General features: G+C 38.1%; 1 protein-coding gene and 1 pseudogene across 4 annotated transcripts in view; one reads left to right on the forward strand and one right to left on the reverse strand.

The window, feature by feature from the left end:
• Positions 1–18,874, reverse strand: part of FCHSD2 (FCH and double SH3 domains 2) — a 302,350-nt gene that overhangs the window by 210,529 nt on the left and 72,947 nt on the right. The gene's annotated exons all lie outside the window — the stretch shown is intronic.
• LOC125914291 (pancreatic progenitor cell differentiation and proliferation factor-like) lies at positions 17,377–17,916 on the forward strand (annotated as a pseudogene).

Consider the following 18,874-nt stretch of genomic DNA (forward strand, 5'->3'; position numbering starts at 1 on the left):
ATGAGAATGAGAATGAGAATGAGAATGAGAATGAGAATGAGAATGAGAATGAGAATGAGAGGGGGGAGAGGCAGAAAGAGGGAGAGACAGAATCCCAAGTAGATTCCACACCGTGAGCGCAGAGCCCATCGTGGGGCTTAATCTCACAAACTGTGAGATCATGACCTGAGCTGCAATTAAGAGTCTGATGCATAATCGACTGAGCCACCCAGGCGCCCCAGTATTTTTTTTTTTTTATAATGAAGCAGTACTGTAATGAGGAACATTAGATACACATTTAGGATAATGATTCTCCTAGGCAAAACCAGGTGGGCTAGCTTTATTTCTTTCTATTTCTCCATGAGACTAAGACTTAATCAAAGACAGTAACCATGTCCTTTTCACTTTTAAGAATAACATAATTTAACACAGCAATTAAATTCCATAACAAAGTATCCAATGTTGTGTTTTTCCTTTCAATGAAGTGAAAAAATACTTCATTTTGCAGAGACTGCTTCTCTTCTTTCAGATTATATGATAACCCAGAATGTATGTCCTTCTTTATATAGTTCTAAAGCTTAAACTATGTGTATTATCAAATAACTTATCTACCCATATACACCACTTTATTCATATTTTTTAAAACTCAATTTTTGTTACATATTTGCAAATAGTTTTTATTTTATCTTTCACCAGCCTAATTAAATTGTCATCTCCTTCCACTAAAGACAGAAAACAGGTTTGATTTTACCTATGACCAGTCATCATAAAAGAGATAGATGATACCCTACCAATTACACTAGTCTTTATCAGCAATCACTCCATCTTCTGGGCTCTCTTAAATAAAAATTGTCCACTGACCATTTGTTATGAGTGGTCTATTTAAAGCTACTAAAAATACAAAAATGAATATTCTAATCATTCTGATTCTCTAGACATAATGCTAAAGTTCCTGGAACTTCCATGAGAAATTTCTGGTACTTCCTGGTTTTAGCTATTCAACAATCCCAGAGGAATAGAATGACACAATTTGGTTTTGGATTCTGGCCTCTGGCTGAAAATGAGAAATGCAAACAAACACTAAAGTCATATAAAACTCAGAGCTTTTGGAAAAGGCTGGCGCATTTCAAGGGCCACCATTTTTTATTTTTCTAGATAATACAAAATAAATTGTAAGTTAAAGAAGAAAATCTATAAATACCAGCTAATGCCACCAAGAGAAACTGACCTCTATAAGTGCAAAGAGAGAAAGTGATAGAGGAAAGAAAACACAGGTTTTTTATAGTCAAATACCAACATTCATACTTTGTAAGGGTTACCCTTTCTGAGCATTGGTATCTGTTTTAATTGTTGAAATAATAGCCTTGTTGGTGTAAGAATTTAAATGAAACAATGATGTGCAGCATATGTGTAGTGTTCCAAAAACTCACTGCTATCATTATAATTTAGGAGAAAAAAACTCATCTTTTCAGTGACATTTATACATGTAGCCACATCAACAGGCCTAACTGTATATCTGAAAAGAAAATTATACTTGGTTACTAGTTTCTCAAGGCTACTACAATAAAGTACCACAAACTGAGTGGCTTAAAGCAACAAAAATGTATCCTTTCATAGTTCTGGTGGCTAGAACTCCAAAATTAAGGTGTCAGCAGGGTTGGTGCCTTTGAGGAGGAACTGAAGTAGAATCTCTGAGGCTCTGAGGAGACTTCAGTCCATGCCTCTCTACCAGCTTCCAGGGGGTGCCAGCAATCCCTGGCATTTCTTGGTTTGTAGATTCTTCATTTCAATCTCTGCATCCATCTTCACATGGTATTCTCCTCTCTCTTTGTACAAGTTTCTCTCTTCTTATAAGAATAACAGTCCTGGGGCGCCTGGGTGGCTCAGTCGGTAAGTATCTGACTTCAACTCAGGTCATGATCTCATGGTTCGTGAATTTGAGCCCTGCATCGGGCTCTGTGCTGACAGCTCGGAGCCTGGAGCCTGCTTCAGATTCTGTGTCTCCCTCTCTCTCTCTGTTCCTCTCCCACTCACACTCTGTCTCTCTCTCAAAAATAAATAAACATTAAAAAAAAAAAAAAGAACAACAGTCCTTACATATCAGATAAAGGGTTAGTATACAAAATCTATAAAGAACTTGTCAAACTCAACACCAAAAAAACAAATAATCCAGTAAAGAAATGGGCAAAAGACATGAATAGACACTTCTCCAAGGAAGACATCCAGATGGCCAACCAACACATGAAAAAATGCTCAACATCGCTCATCATCTGGGAAATACAAATCAAAACCACAATGAGATACCACCTCACATCTGTCAGAATGGCTAATATTAACAACTCAGGGAACGACAGATGTTGGCGAGGATGAGGAGAAAGAGGAACCCTTTTGCACTGCAAGGAATGCAGTCACTCTGGAAAACAGTATGGAGGGTCCTCAAAACACTAAAAATAGAACTATCCTACGACCCAGCAATTGCACTACTAGGCATTTATCCACGGGATACAGGTGTGCATATAAACATGCACCCCCATGTTTATAGCAGCACTATCAATAATACCCAAAGTATGGAAAGAGCCCAAATGTCCATCAATGGATGAATGGATAAAGAAAATGTGGTATACACACACACACACACACACACACACACACACACACATATATACACACACACACACACACATATATATATATACACACACACACACACACACACACACACACACAATGGAGTATTACTCGGCAATCAAAAAGAATGAAATCTTGCCATTGGCAACTATGTGGATGGAACTGGAGGGTATTACGTTAAGTGAAATTAGTCAGTGAGAGAAAGACAAGTATCATATGACTTCACTCACATGAGGACTTTAAGAGACAAAACAGATGAACATAAGGGAAGGGAAACAAAAATAATATAAAAACAGGGAAGGGGACAAAACAGAAGAGACTCATAAATATGGAGAACAAAGTTACTGGAGGGGTTGTGGGAGGGGGGAAGGGCTAAATGGGTAAGGGGCATTAAGGAATGTACTCCTGAAATCATTGTTTCACTATATGCTAATTTGGATGTAAATTTTATTTATTTATTTTTTTTAATTTTTTTTTTCAACGTTTATTTATTTTTGGGACAGAGAGAGACAGAGCATGAACGGGGGAGGGACAGAGAGAGAGGGAGACACAGAATCGGAAACAGTCTCCAGGTTCTGAGCCATCAGCCCAGAGCCTGACGCGGGGCTCGAACTCACGGACCGTGAGATCGTGACCTGGCTGAAGTCGGACGCTTAACCGACTGTGCCACCCAGGCGCCCCTGGATGTAAATTTTAAAAAATATAAAATAAAGAAAATAAATAAATAAAATAAGGTGGCATGCTGGTAAGTAAACTAAATAAATACATAAATAATAAAAAAGAACAACAGTCCTTGAATTAGGGCTTACTCTAATCCAGTATAACCACATACTAACTTGATTGCATTTGCAAAGAACCTATTTCAAAATAAGGTCACATTCATAGGTTCTGGTGGATGTGAATTTGGGAGTAAATACTTTTAAATTCAGTACAGTTAAAAAACCTTATTTTAAGAGAATTAAGTGAATAAAAAGTCTCCACCTTAAACTAAAGCTTTTTAAAGGTTTAAGGTTTTGTTTTTTTGTTTTTTTTGAGAGAGAGAGAGAAAGAGAAAGAGAGAGAGAAGCAAAGGGCAGAGAGAGAGAGAAAGAATCTTAAGCAGGTTCTACACTCAACACATAGCCTGACACAGGGCTTGATCCACTACCCTGGGATCATGACCTGAGATGAAATCAAAAGTCAGATGCTAAACCAACTAAGCCACCCAAGCACCCCTCAGTGTACACTTTGTAAACTTATTATCTATAAGACTGGTGCTTACCAAATCCAACAAGATATCTAATAGGAGAAAGAAAAGTAGAATCTACATAAGAATGATTATTATCGGGGCACCTGGGTGGCTCCTTCAGTTAAACGTCTGACTTCAGCTTAGGTCATGATCTCGTGGTTCGTGAGTTCAAGCCCCACATCAGGCTCTGTGCTGTCGGCTTGGAGCTTGGAGCCTGGAGCCTGCTTCGGATTCTGTGTCTCCCTCTTTCTCTGCCCCGCCCCCCCACTCATGCTCTGTCTCCCTCTGTCCCTCAAAAATGAACAAACGTTTCAAAAACTTAAAAAAAAAAAAAAAAGAATATTATTATTATCTGGCCTGATATGTTTCTACTCTTGTAATAAAATTGTAAAATAATTAACAATGATTAACCAAGTCACACCAGGAAAAAGGTGTTAGATGACCAGACCACAGCGTTAGAGCAGTGAAACTGAGGTAAATGCATTCCATGTGAGTATATAAATTAAGTCCACATGCATATATAAAGAAAATACTTGTACTATCTGTATTTAATTTTATCAAAAAATAAGTAAGTTAAATTGTACTAACATTTAAGTATAGGTACTCTTTTGGAGCATCCCACCCCTACTCTTCACTTGGACAGTACAGTACGCAAGGTATTGTGGGGAAGAAAGGATGTTGTACGACACGGAGAAGCTATAGTAACATCCTGATTTATGCACTAACTTTTAAAGTATTTGAATATATTGCAGTTTACATGTACCTGGTTGAGTCATTTGTGATTGGTCCTCACAAAATAGATAACTAGTTTTAAAAGATAACACGTAAAACATACTAAAGTAAATTCTAATGATTCAAAGACATGCAAACGACAGAGCTGACACACGGCAGAGCTGACACTTTCTAACAATACAAAGAGTTCTTTATCAACAACATAAAGTAGATACAATGACCATCTGATAAAATCTGTTAAGAAATTAGACAATTAGAATTTTATGCCTTGAGGGGCGCCTGGGTGGCTCAGGCAGTTGAGCTGGAGTGTCTGACTCTTGATTTCAGCTCAGATCATGATCTCACTGTTCATGAGATCGAGCCCCATGTTGGGCTGCCTGCTGACAGCATAGGGCCTACTTGACATTCTTTCTCTCCCTTTGTCTCTGCCCCTCCTCTACTTTCTCTCATGCTCTTTCTCACTCTCAAAATAAACAAATCTTTTTAAAAATTAAAAAAAAAAAAAGAATTTTATGCCTTGAGATATAAGCTAATGATAGCAGGATGTGATCAATATTGATTGGCAATATATTTTAAATAATACTTTAACTTCTTATGCATATTTTATAATGCATATAATAGTACAGAACAAATGTATATAATTTAAAAATAAACACACATATATCACTTAAATTTTTATAGATGTAATAAAACAATCAAAATATGTTTGAAAACTACTATTTAGACAATCTCCAGAATAAAGAAGTTGAATATCCTTTTGGAACACTTAACTCCAACAGGACAATTATTATAGGATTATATGATTCAACTTCTATGAAATATTCAGAATAGGAGAATTCATAGAGACAAAAAGTAGATCAGAAAACATCAGGAATGGCAAATGAGTTATTGCTTAATGGGTACAGAATTCCAATCTAGGGTGATGAAAATGTTTTGGAAATATTGGTGATGGTTTCACAACACTGCAAATGTACTTAAATGACACTTTTATACTTTTGTTTTTACTTACTTGTACACATTTTTTTAATTTTTAAAAAATGTTCATTTATTTTGAGAGAGAGAGAGAGAGAGAGAGAGAAAGAGAACAAGCAGGGGAGAGGCAGAGAGAGAATCCCAAGCAGGCCCAAATCAATCAGCACAGAGCCCGACACAGGGCTCTATCTCATGAACCATGAAATCATGACCTGGGCAGAAAATCAAGAGGTGGACAAATGAGCCACCCAGGTGCCCCTTTGGCTAGGACGCTTTAAAATGATAAATTTTATGTTGTATATGTTTTACCAAAACAAAAAATTTTTTTTAAATCTTATCACAAGCCACCCCACGAAAGACAACTGAACTCACTCCCTCAGTTCAAATTCAATGTTTATTTAACAATCTTTTGATCTGTGAATTTGTTTCCTGAGTGCCTTAAAGATAATTAATCTAAGTAAATTTCCTATCGTAAGTAGATTGTTAGTTTTTTTTTTTAATTTTTTTAAAACATTTATTTATTATTGAGAGACAGAGAGACAAAGAGCATGAGCAGGGGAGGGGTAGAGAGAGGGGGAGACATAGAATCTGAAGTAGGTTCCAGGCTCTGAGCTGTCAGCACAGAGCCTGATGCGGGGCTCGAACTCACAAACTGCGAGATCATGACCTGAGCCGAAGTCGGTCGCTTAACCAACTGAGCCATGCAGGTGCCCCAGTAGATTGTTAGTTTTATTGGAAGATTTCTTCTAGATAAACTAATAAAATCCATTTTCTAAATTTAAGAGCCAAGGTATAAATACCCTGTGAAACTCTGCCTAAAGTAAATAGATGGTCTCCATCTTTAAAATCTCTTAGATTGAAAACAAACTGCTGTTTGGTTTATACAAGTTATTTCTATCTAACTACTAGGGAATATAGGCATTAGTGCAGAACACTGTTTACCTTCAATAAATGTAACCTTTTAAAAAATTGTTTTGTTTCCCTAGATCCTAAAAGTCATCCATGTTCAGAGCAAAAACACTACTGCTTTGGTACATTTGTCTCTTCAACTTTGCAAAAATGAATCAATTTTAACACTTGAAATGGGGCAAATTTCAATTAAAGATTACTTTCATTTTCAAAACCTGAAACTGTATTTCTTCATTCATTCATTCATTCTCTAAATAAACATTCACCAAGTATTTAAACACATACCAGAGACTATGCAAAATGGGTGAAGAGAGGGGTATAACAGGATGAGAAGTGACAGAAGCAAAAAAGATACTAAGGTACACTTAAGGGCTACCAAATCCAGACTGAGCAGGAAAAGATGAGGTAGTAAAATCCTAAAACAGGCTAACACTTGATCTGCACCTTGAAGGATATACTGAATGAAGCTACCCGGAGACAGGCAGAGGGAGCTTGGTAGTATTTTTTTTTTTTTAATACTGTCTTTAAGTGACTGGCACAGTACCTAGAATACAATATATGGGTTCCAGGCATAGACACTGAGGCCACAAGGAGCATCAAGGCCAAGTGATTCCTTTCAGAAGGGAAAGCAAAAACATTCCAGCAGCATTTCCTCACTGTGGGAATTGTGGAGGTTCCAAGTTACCTCCCTGCTTCCTGGCTTCACAGCCAATAGAGGGAAGTGTGGTGTCAAACAGGTGTCTCTAGATTGGATGGGGGCCCCCAAATGTGGGGCGACGATCGGGTGGAAGCGGGTGGCACAGGAGGTGAATGAATTCACCTGAGGCCAAACAAAGGAGACAAAAGTTTATTGAATACATTGCTACGGAGCAGTGAGCAGGACAGCAGAGGAGAGGCTCTCTGCAATGAAGCAGTGGAAGGGGGCTGTTTTTAAAGGGGGAAGATGAGGAGGTATGGCGACATATGGAATTCTTCCTTTTTTGATAACTGTGCCTGGTTCTAAGTAGCCCGTTGGTCAGTTAGGGCCTAGGGATATTTTAAGGTAGGTTGCCTTGATGGGACTGTCTGTACTCCATTGCTCAAGCATGTGTGCCTGAAAGCAGCCTCCACAGTAAGGACTCTATACTACAGAGAATATGAAAACTATATAATACAGAATATGTGGAGAGAGGGAGGGAGGGACGGAAGAAGGGAGGAAGGAAAAAACACCTAAATAACTGAATATTTACCTCCTCTACATGGCCATCATGACTATTCCATTTTACCTGATTTCACTTTTTACATCAGTTACTAGATATCTAAGACACCCAGTTTATCTGTCATCAACAAAACTTATATTAAAAGGGTTCTATCTCCTAATCTAAATCAAGGTCAGCCTTTGACACTTTATATCAAACTTCCCAAATAATGTATTACACATCCACAGCTATACCAGGAATGGGAACCCTTCATTCCTTGAGGAAGCTAAGAGGGGCCTGAGGCACTGGAGCACTCGGGACTGCCAATGCTGCATCCTTTAAAAGTTTTGCAACATTTGGGGTATTCACTTCTGAACGCTCCCTCTCTGTAAAGACAGCTTTCTTACTATTCTTAATCTGATTTTATACTTCAATAAACTTTTGCCTGTGCTCATAAATAAATTAAATAAATAAATGTCTTACAACTTTTTTCTAATATCATAAAATTAGTCAGGCTTATGCCACAACAATTTGGCATTTATATCCTTGATAATCAGGCATTACCTAGTGTACTATATATAACAATGTTCAGTCAAAAATGGGAAGTCTCAGATGTAACATACTCAGTATAACACTAGTATGACTGGATGTCACCATGATATGCCTGTCAATTACCTAAAAACCAAACTGACTAGATTTCTGATTTTAATACTACTAGTACAACACAAGTTAAAGTTACATACATAAATTACATACATAAGGTTGTCCGCTCTTGGCCCTTTTTTTTTAAGTTTTTTTTTTAATGTTTATTTTTGAGAAAGAGACAGAGAGAGAGAAAGAGAGAGAGACAGAGTGCAAGCAGGGAAGAGACAGAGAGGGAGGGAGACACAGAATCCAAAGCAGGCTCCAGGCTCTGAGCTGTCAGCACAGAGCCCAACGTGGGGCATGAACTCATGAACCGCGAGATCATGACCTGAGCCAAAGTCAGATGCTTAACTGACTGAGCCACTCAGCTGCCTCCAACTCTTGGCACTTTTATCCAAAATAGTACTGAAAGTACTACCAAGAGCAATCAGACAAACAAAAGAAATAAAAAGCATCCAAATCAAAAGGGAAGAAGTAAAATTATCTGTTTAGAGATGACATGATCCTAATTGTAGAAGACCTTAAAGACCCCCAAGAAAATCTGTCAGAATAAACAAATTCAATAACATTGCAGGATAAAATAAAAATCAACCTACAAGTTTGTCTCTACACCAGCAATGATCTATCTCCAAAGGAAATCACGAAAACAATCCCATTTAGGATAGCATAAAAAAAAAAAAAAAAAAAAATATATATATATATATATATATTTAGGAATAAATTTAACCAAGAAGGTGAAAGATGTGTAGAGTAAAAACTGTAAAACACTGATGAAAGAAATTGAAGCTGCAAATTAATGGACAGATATTCCACATACACAGATTAGAAGAATTAACACTGTTGAAATGTCTATACTCCTCAAAGTGATGTACAGATTCAATGCAATCCCTATCAAAATTCCAATGTTTTTTTCCACAAAAATAGAAAAAAAAAATCTAAAATTTATAATGAAGGGCAGCTGGGTGGTTCAGTCGGTCAAGTATTCGACTCTTGCTTTAGGCTCAGATCATGGTCTTGTGGTCATGAGATCAAGCCCTGCACTGGGCTCTTCGCTGACACTGCAGAGCCTGCTTGGGATTCTCTCTCTCCTTCCCTCCCTCTTCCCATTCATGCTTTTTATCTCTCAAAATAAACAAACATTTAAAAATTAAAAAATTAAAATAAATAAAATGTATAAGGAAACACACAAGGTCACAAACAGCCAATGCCATCCTGAGACAAAATTGGAGGAATCATGTTCCCCAACTCCAAACTATTTTACAAAGCTCCAGTAATCAAAACAGTGCAGGGCCGCCTGGGTGGCTCAGTCGGTTAAGCGTCCGACTTCGGCTCAGGTCATGATCTCACGGTCCGTGAGTTCGAGCCCCACGTCGGGCTCTGTGCTGGCAGCTCAGAGCCTGGAGCCTGTTTCAGATTCTGTGTCTCCCTCTCTCTCTCTGACCTTCCCCCATTCATGCTCTGTCTCTGTCTCAAAAATAAATAAACATTAAAAAAAAAAAAAAACCAGTGCATTAAAAATTTAAAACAACAACAAGTGCAGTACTGGCATAAGAAAAAAGATACACAGAGCATGGAAGAGAATAGAGAACCCAGAAATAAACTCACACATACACAATCAAGTAATTTTTGACACTGATGCAAAGAACACACAATGGGGAAATGACAGTCTTTACAATGAATGGTGTTAGGAAAACTGAGTATCTATATGCAGAAGAATGAAAATGGATCCTTATCTTATACCATACACAAAAATCAACTCAAAATAAAGACATAAGTATAAGACCTGAAACTATAAAACTCCTAGAAGGAAAAACATAGGGGAAAAGCTCCTTGACATTGGACTTGACAATGATTTTTTTTGATATGACACCAAAAGCTCAGGCAACAAATGTAAAAATAAACAAGTGGGACTACATCAAACTAAAAAGCTTCTTCACAGTAAAGAAAACAATCAACAAAATGAAAAGGCAACCTATAGATTGGGAGAAAATATTTTAAAACCATGTATCTGATAAGGGATTAATATCCAAAATATACAAGGAACTTACACAACTCAAGAGCAAAATAACAACCTGATTTTTTTTTTTAATTTTTTTTTTTCAACGTTTTTTATTTTATTTTTGGGACAGAGAGAGACAGAGCATGAACAGGGGAGGGGCAGAGAGAGAGGGAGACACAGAATCGGAAACAGGCTCCAGGCTCCGAGCCATCAGCCCAGAGCCTGACGCGGGGCTCGAACTCACGGACCGCGAGATCGTGACCTGGCTGAAGTCGGACGCTTAACCGACTGCGCCACCCAGGCGCCCCAACAACCTGATTTTTTTAAAAAATGAGTAAAGGACCTTTCTAGACATTTTTCCATAAATAGCCAACAGGTGCATGAAAAGGTGTTTGATGTCACTAATCATCAGGGAAATGCAAATCAAAACCACAATGAGATATTACCTCATGCCTCTTAAGATGGATATTATCAAAAAGATAAAAGAAAACAAGTGTTGGTAAAGATCCAAAGAAAAACAACACTCATAAAGTACTGGCGGGGGTGTAAAGTGGTATAGTCATTATGGAAGATGATATGCAGTTTCCTCAAAAACTTAAAACTTGGGGCGCCTGAATGGCTCAGTTAGAAGAGCATGAGACTCTTGATTTCAGGGTGGTGAGTTCCAGTCCCACACTGGTGGAGAGATTACTAAAGAAATAAATAACTTAAAAAAAAAAAAAAAGACCTAAAACTAAATGACCATATAATCCAGCAATCCAAGGAAATGAAATCAGTACCTTGAAGAGGTATCTACAGAAGCACGTTCACTGCAGCATTACTCACAGTCACCAAGACAGGGAAACAACTAAGGATCCACTGACGGATGAATGGATAAAGAAATTGTGTTATATGTATACATCCGACCACTGAACAACATGGATTTGAACCTCTGTGTGGAATTTTTACTGTAAATGGAGTAAACCTATTTTACTTATAATTTTCTTTTTTTTAAACTTTTTTAATGTTTTTATTTGTTTTTGAGGGAGAGAGAGACAGAGTGCAATTCAGGGAGGGGCAGAGAGAAAGGGAGACACAGAATCCAAAGCAGGCTCCAGGCTCTGAGCTGTCAGCACAGAGCCCGACACAGGGCTCGAACTCATTAACCACAAGATCATGATGTGAGCCAAAGTTGGACGCCCAACGGACTGAGCCACCAAGGCGCCCCACTTACGATTTTATTAACATTTTACACATAATAGGTGTTAAACGACTATGTTATCAATAAGGATACCAGTCAACAGTAGAGTATTTATTAGTGGTTAAGTTTGGGGAGTCAAAAGTTACATGAAGATTTTTGACCGTGTAGGGCTAGGAGCTTACAATGTTCCAGGGTTAACTGTCTGTAATATATAGCAGGCATCCTTAAAAAAAGAAGGAGATCCTGCTATTTGGCAACAACATGGACAAACCTAGAGGACATTACGCTAAGGAAAATAAACCAGATGCACAAAGAAAATTATTATATGATCTGACTTTTATGTCATCAAATACATGCGCAGAGAGAACTGTGGTTACAGGGGTAAGGAGGTACAAGAAATGGACAGGTGTTGGTCAAAGGATACAAAGTTGCAGTTAATCAGAATGAGTAAGTATAAAGATCTAACACAGAGCACCAAGACTCTAGTTAATAACACTGTACTGTATACTGGAAGGTTGCTAAAAAAAATGTAGATATCAGGTGCTCTGCCCACAAAAAAAAGAAAAAGAAAAAAGAGAAAGTAACTATTTGAGGAGACAGCTATGTTAGTTTCACGATAATCATTTCATGATGTACATGTATATCAAAGCATCATGTTTCACACCTTAATATAGTTTCATTTTTTAAAATAAGTAGATACAAAGATGAAAAAAAAAATAAAATAAGTAGATAAACCTCATAATAGAAAAGGATAGATTACATTATAATATTTCTTTTTTCTTTTAAATTAATATCTAGGGTCCTCTTCTAAGATTAAAAACTTGTAGGGGAGGCTACAGAAAACATTCTGTCAGTGAACAGCAAGCTATCAACACTGCACTTCATTGGTAAGCAAACTATAAATATAAATGTCAGATATTACCATCCCTAAAAATGAGGCAGGCTCACCCTTCCCCACTCCAGTTTTATCTTCTACTAGGTTTGGCTTGCTGAAAGTCAACCAATATTTCTCCTCTTTATTCCAATGTAAGAAGAGAAGCAAAACTAGCTTTTAGTCTATGAAAATTCAAGTTTTATGAATCCCAGTACCAAATGAAGTCCTGAGAAACTAATTACAAATTTTATTAAAATTTTCCTCTGTGGTTTTTTGTTGTTGTTGTTGTTGTTGTTGTTGTTGTTGTTTTACTGCCAACACTCAAATTTCTGGAAATCTGAGCACTGATTCTCTTTCCAAGACAGTGAAAACCTACAGTTAAAGAAATGATGTCAGGTTTACCATACCCTCAAGTAATCCTTGATTAACGTAAGAAATCTTTTGGGATGCCTGGGTGGCTCAGTCAGTTTAGCATCCAACTTCGGCTCAGGTCACAATCTCACAGTTTGTGGGTTCAGGCTCCGTATTGGGCTCTCTGCTGTCAGCATGGAGCCAGCTGTGGATCTTCTGTCCCCTTCTCTCTCTGTCCCTCCCCCACGCACCTGTACATGCTCTCTCAAAAATAAACATTTTAAAAAAGACTAAGAAAGACTTTAAGATCATATAATAAATTCATGTTTTCATGTATTATCTACCCATCCCACTCAAAACCTACAAATCAAATAAAAAATACATTAATTTAAAAAAGAAAACAAACAAGACAAAAAGAGACATTAAATGAAATAACTATCTCCCTAGATCAAAAACACAAATTTGTAATCAGAGTTAAAGTCAGAAACACACTAGACTCTTGGTTAAAAAGAAGGCAACAGGCAGAGGATTCTGGGAAGATGGTGGAGTAGGAAGCCCCAGGAATCTGTCTCCCCACCTAGAGGATAACTATTGCGGCAGAATCTGTCTGCTGTAACTATTTTGGAACTCTGGAGAGGCTGAAGGCTTGTAACTTCCAGGGGAAGATTTGGAAGAGTAAATTCTGGCCAATTTCAGTCAATTTCAGCTCTTAGCAGATTAGCAGCTATTCATCCTCCAGACACATGGCAAACAGCTGTGTACATGTTCCTGGAGAAGCTCGCACAGAGCTTGTGGAAACCAAGGCGGGCAAAAAGGACCCTCGCCTCCAAATATTGGAAATCTGTTAGATTGCTAACTGCTGCTTCTGATCACAGAGGTAGAGACAAAGAGGAAGGCAGCCATTTTGTTGTACCTCTCCCAAGTGTTGCAAGCCCCTCTAAATGATTTACAGGAAATTTAAGGAAGTAGCACCCTTTTCCTCACCTTCATTTTTTTTTTTTTTGGCTTTTTTTCCCTTTCAGAAGCTAGACTTTAACGACTAGAACATTCAAATGAATGACTAGATCATGACTAGAATATGCATATGCAGGAAAATTAGAAAGTGACCATGTATGGACAGGGAAAGCCTCAGGAAAAAAACTTGGTAAGACCTTAAGTTTACCCCTCAGGCCGGTTCTCAGCACAGGGAGAGCCTACGACAATCAAAAAAACAAAAACTAAACCTTGAGTAAGGGGGAGAGGTCCAGGGTTACATTATTAGACTAAAATGTCTCATGTTCAACAAAAAAATCACAGGGCATACAAAGAAAGTAAGGCTTGTTCATAGAAAAAAATTAAATCAACAGAAGCTATTCCCAAAAAAAGAACTTATAGTGTATAAACTAGACTAAGTCTTTAAAACAAGGGACTTACAAATGCTCAAAGAACTAAAGTATGGAGAAATTAAAACAATGTGTGAACAAAATGGAAATATCAATAAAGAAATAAAAAACCTAAAAAGAAACCAAAAACAAATTCTGGAGCTGAAAAGTATACAACTGAAATGAAAATTTCAGTAGAGGGATTCAATGGCAAATTTGGGCAGGCAGAAGAAACATCAGTGAACTCAAAAATAGGACAATAGAAATTATCAAGTCTGAGGAAGAGAAAGATTGGGAAAAAAGTAAATAAAGCCTATGGAACCTGTGTGACACCATCAAGCAGACTAATATATGCATCATGTGAGTCCCAGAAGGAGAAGAGAGAATGGGACAGAGATTTGAAGAATGCCTGAAAACCTCCCAAATTTGATGAATGACATATAAATATCCAAGAAGTTCAATGAATTCCAAGTAGGATACGTCTCAAAGAGACCCACACTGAGACATATTATAATTAAACTGTCAAAAAACAAAGAGAGAAATTCTTGTAGGGGCACTTGGGTGGCTCAATTGGTTGGGCATCTGACTCTTGATTTCGGCTCAAGTCATGATCCCAGGGTCATGGGATCAAGCTCTGCATCAGGCTCTGGGCTGAGTGTGGAGCCTGCTTGAGAATCTCTCTCTCTACCTCTGCCCTTCTCCCTGACTCCTGCTCTCTAAAATAAAAAATAATAATAATAGTTTAAAAATGAATGAATGAATGAATGAATGAAAAAGAAAGAATGCTAACAGACTTCTCATCAAAAACTCTGAAGGCCAGAAGACAGTGGTTCTATATATTCAAAGTGCTAAAAGAAAAAACCTGTCAACTAAGAATTCTGTATCTGGCAAAACTGTCCCTCAAAATGAGGGAGAAATTAAAGACATTCTCAAGTAAACAAAAGTTGAGACAGTTTGTGAGCACTAGACCTGCCTTGCAGGAAATGCACCAGGGAGTCCTGCAGGGTGGAAGGAAGGGACACCAGATAGTAGCTTGAAGCTGTATGAAGAAATAAAGATCTCACTAAAGGTGTATATATGGACAATTACAAAATACAGTATTATTGTAACAATGATTTGTAACTATACTTTTTGTTTTGTATATGATTTACATGACTGATACATTTAAAGAAAAAAATTATCAGCATAAAAGTAAGTATTAGTGTAACTTTGATTTGTAACTCAAATCCTGTTTTCTACATAATTTAAGAGACTAAATATATTTTGAAAATTACTTGTTTATATTTTGGGGCATACAATGTATTAAAATGTAATTATGGGATATTAGCAAGTGAAAAGTGTGGGAATGGTGCCTTAAAAGAGCAGCTTTTCTATTACTGAAGTTAAGCTGGTATAAATTCAAGTAGGAGTGTCATAACTTTAGGATGCTAAATGTAATTCCCTTGCTAATTACAAACACAATAGCTACAGAATATAGATAAAAGGAAATGAGAAAGTAATTTAAACATTTCACTACAAAAAAATGAAATAAACACAAAAGATAGTAATTCAGAAAATAAGGAATGAAAAAGTTATAAGGCACACAGTAAACAAAGAGCACAATGACATAATTAAGTCCTTATCAGTAATTACTTTAATAAATGGATTAAACACTCCAATAAAAAAACAGATTGGCATGGGTAAAAATACATGATCCAACTATATGCTGTCTACACAAGACTCACTTGAAATCCAAAGACATAAACAGGTTGAAGTAAAGTAAAAAGAAGATATTGCATGCATATAGCAACCAAAAGAGAGCTACACTAATATCAGACAAAATACATTTTAAGTCAAGAAAGGTCATGAGGCATGCCTGGGTGGCTCGGTTGGCTAAGCGTCCAATTCAATTTCTGCTCTGGTCATGATCTCACAGTTCATGGTTTCCAGCCCTGCACTGAGCTCTGTGCTGACAGTGTGGAGTCTGCTTGGGACTCTCTCTCTGTCTCTCTCTGCCCCCCGCCCCTCCTCTATCTCAAAAATAAATAAACTCAAAAAAATAAAAATAAATAAAGGTCATGAGACAAAGAGAACATCATACATTAATAAAAGTTTCAATACAATGAGAATACTTATTAATTATAAATGTTCATGTACCTAATGAAAGATCATCAAAATATATGAAGCAATAACTGATAGAACTAAAAGGAGAATTAGATACTCCAAATTAATAAAGACTTCAAAATCTCACTCACAAAAATAAACAGAACAACCAGATAGAATGTTAGGAAATAGAGAAAACTTAAACAACAACAAAATTAACTAGACCTAACAAATATAAACAGAACACTGTACCCAATAACAACAGAACACACATTACTCCCAAGCACACATAGGACACTTTCCAAGAAAAACCATACATTAGAGGCCACCACAAATTGAAGTCTCAATAGTTTTTAAAAGATAGATATACAAAGTATCTTCCCTGTCAACAATGGGAAAAGGTTAGAAATCAATAAAAAAAAGAAAACTGAAAAATTCACAAAATTGTGTAAATGAAACATGCACTTTTTGAGAGAGAGAGAAAGAGCAAGCAGGGGACAGGGCAAAGAGAGAGGGAGAGAGAATCTTAAACAGGCTCCATGCCCAGGACGGAACTCCATACAGGGCTCAATCTTACAACTGTGAGATCATCATCTGGGCCGAAATCAAGAGTCAGATGCTTAACCAACTGAGCCACCCTGGCACCCGAAATAACACATTTTTAAACAACCACTAGCTCAAAGAAGAAATCGTAAGGCAAACTAGAAACTATCTAGAGAATAATGAAAATGAAAAACACAACATACTAAAAATTACAGGACACAGCAAAAGCGGTGCCAAAGGGAAAATGTTTTTTAATTTGTTTTTAATGTTTATTTATTTTTAAGAGAGAGAGAGACAGACAGACAGAGCACAAGCAGGGGAGGGGCAGAGAGAGAGGGAGACACAGAATTGAGAGCAGGCTCCAGGCTCTGTGCTGTTAGCACAGAGCCTGATGCAGGGCTCGAACCCATGAGCCCTCAAGCTGTGAGCTCATGACCTGAACCAAAGTTGGCTGCTTAACCAACTGAGCCACCCAGCCACCCCTATAGCTATAAATGCACATATTAAAATACAAGAAAGATCTCAGATCAACAACCTAACTTTAGAACATAAGGAACAGAGACTCCGCATGCACTTTGGTCTTGGAGCAGCCTTGGGGGGTCTCCTCTGCAAAAGGGCTCCGTGGCCTAGTGTCCCTGTCCCTCCCACCCGTTATTGCACAACGAGGCCTGCAAGGGGTCACCACAGAGGTTTCCACAGGCCCACAAGCAACAGCATGGCAGTCATCTCCTCCAGCAGCTCACTCGTGGCCACCCACGACTATTACTGGCGTCTCCCCAAGGCCGACCAAGGTCACTGGTGGGCAAGCTTCTTTTTCAGGAAGTCCACTCTCCCATTCATGGATACAGTGTTGGAGTCCCCAGAGCGTTGGGAATCTCCCCAGGACTTCGGCAGCTCGATCACCTGAGACCTGGCTCAGGAAGCCATGAGGAAGCAGCCTGGTGGCCAGCCTGGCAAAGCCAACACCGGGCCCCAGTCCTGAGGGGCCCCTGTCAGGCTTCAGGAGGCTCTAGGCTCATCAGAGCCCCTCCCTTCCCTCTTTTCCCTCCCCTCCCCTCCCCTCCTAGACTAGCTGGGCTGTGGCAGAAGTACTTGGGTTCTTTTACATCAAAATAACAAAACACCAAAAAGGAAGTTGAGAAAATGCCACTTTTTACTACCCAAGCCACAGGCAAGCCTTCCCAACACCCTGTAACCATGTGCCTTGCACCAAGTGGAAAATAAACCAAGCAGCCAGTAGCCCTGGTGGGCGGGGTGGGGGGGGGGGAATATAAGGAACAGAAAAAAAAGAACAAACTAAACCCAAAGCTAGCAGAGGGAAGAAAATAATAAAGATTAGAGCAGACAGGGCACCTGGGTGGCTCAGTCGGTTAACATCCAACTTCAACTCAGGTCATGATCTCACAGCTCAAAGGCTTATAAGTTTGAGCCCCACAGTCAAGCTCTGTGCTGACAGCTCAGAACCTGGAGCCTGCTTTGGATTCTGTGTCTCCCTCTCTCTGCTCCTCCCCCCGCTCAGGCTCCTATCTCTGTCTGTCTGTCTGTCTCTCTCTCTCAAAAATAAACATTAAGAAATTTAAAAATAAATAAATAAAATTAAGAATCAACATAAACACAGAAAATAATCCTCAATCTTCTCTCCAGATAGTTATCCTCATTGTTCTACGGGAAGAGACTGGTAGAACAAAAAGCTCCAAGTATATAGTCCACCATTTCAAACAATTTTGCCAATCTTCTGTAACAGCAATGGCCAGAAAGCTAACTGCACAAGGCTAAATTAAGTTACATTTTAAATTTCTATGCTGATGAAATTTACCAAAAAAGAATCCCACCACATACACATAACACTAACTTCTTGGGTAGTATGCCCAAGTCTTCATAAACTTCTTTCTCAAAAGAATAAAAATAGCAAAAACTTTAGGCACAACAGTGTGTCACCACAGGCTATTTGACAGGGTGTCCATATTTGTTCTGTTTGTCCTCAGGCAAGGAACCGCCCTTAAAGTCCACAATCTTTTCCTGCTCCTTCTCTCTAGCCACAGTAACCTTTTGTATCCTTCTTTCACTAGCAGCATTCTGCCAAAGACTACAGGAAATAAATTAATACACAGAACTTGCCTTTAGCATTTTCAGTTTGAATACTGCAAATGATTTTACCAACACCTCAAGTGGTAAGTTAAATGCAGTCAAAAGCCAGACTTGATTTTACCCTA

This window comes from Panthera uncia, chromosome D1 (genome assembly GCF_023721935.1).
Source record: "Panthera uncia isolate 11264 chromosome D1, Puncia_PCG_1.0, whole genome shotgun sequence".
In the NCBI taxonomy this organism is placed as follows: Eukaryota; Metazoa; Chordata; class Mammalia; order Carnivora; family Felidae; genus Panthera; species Panthera uncia.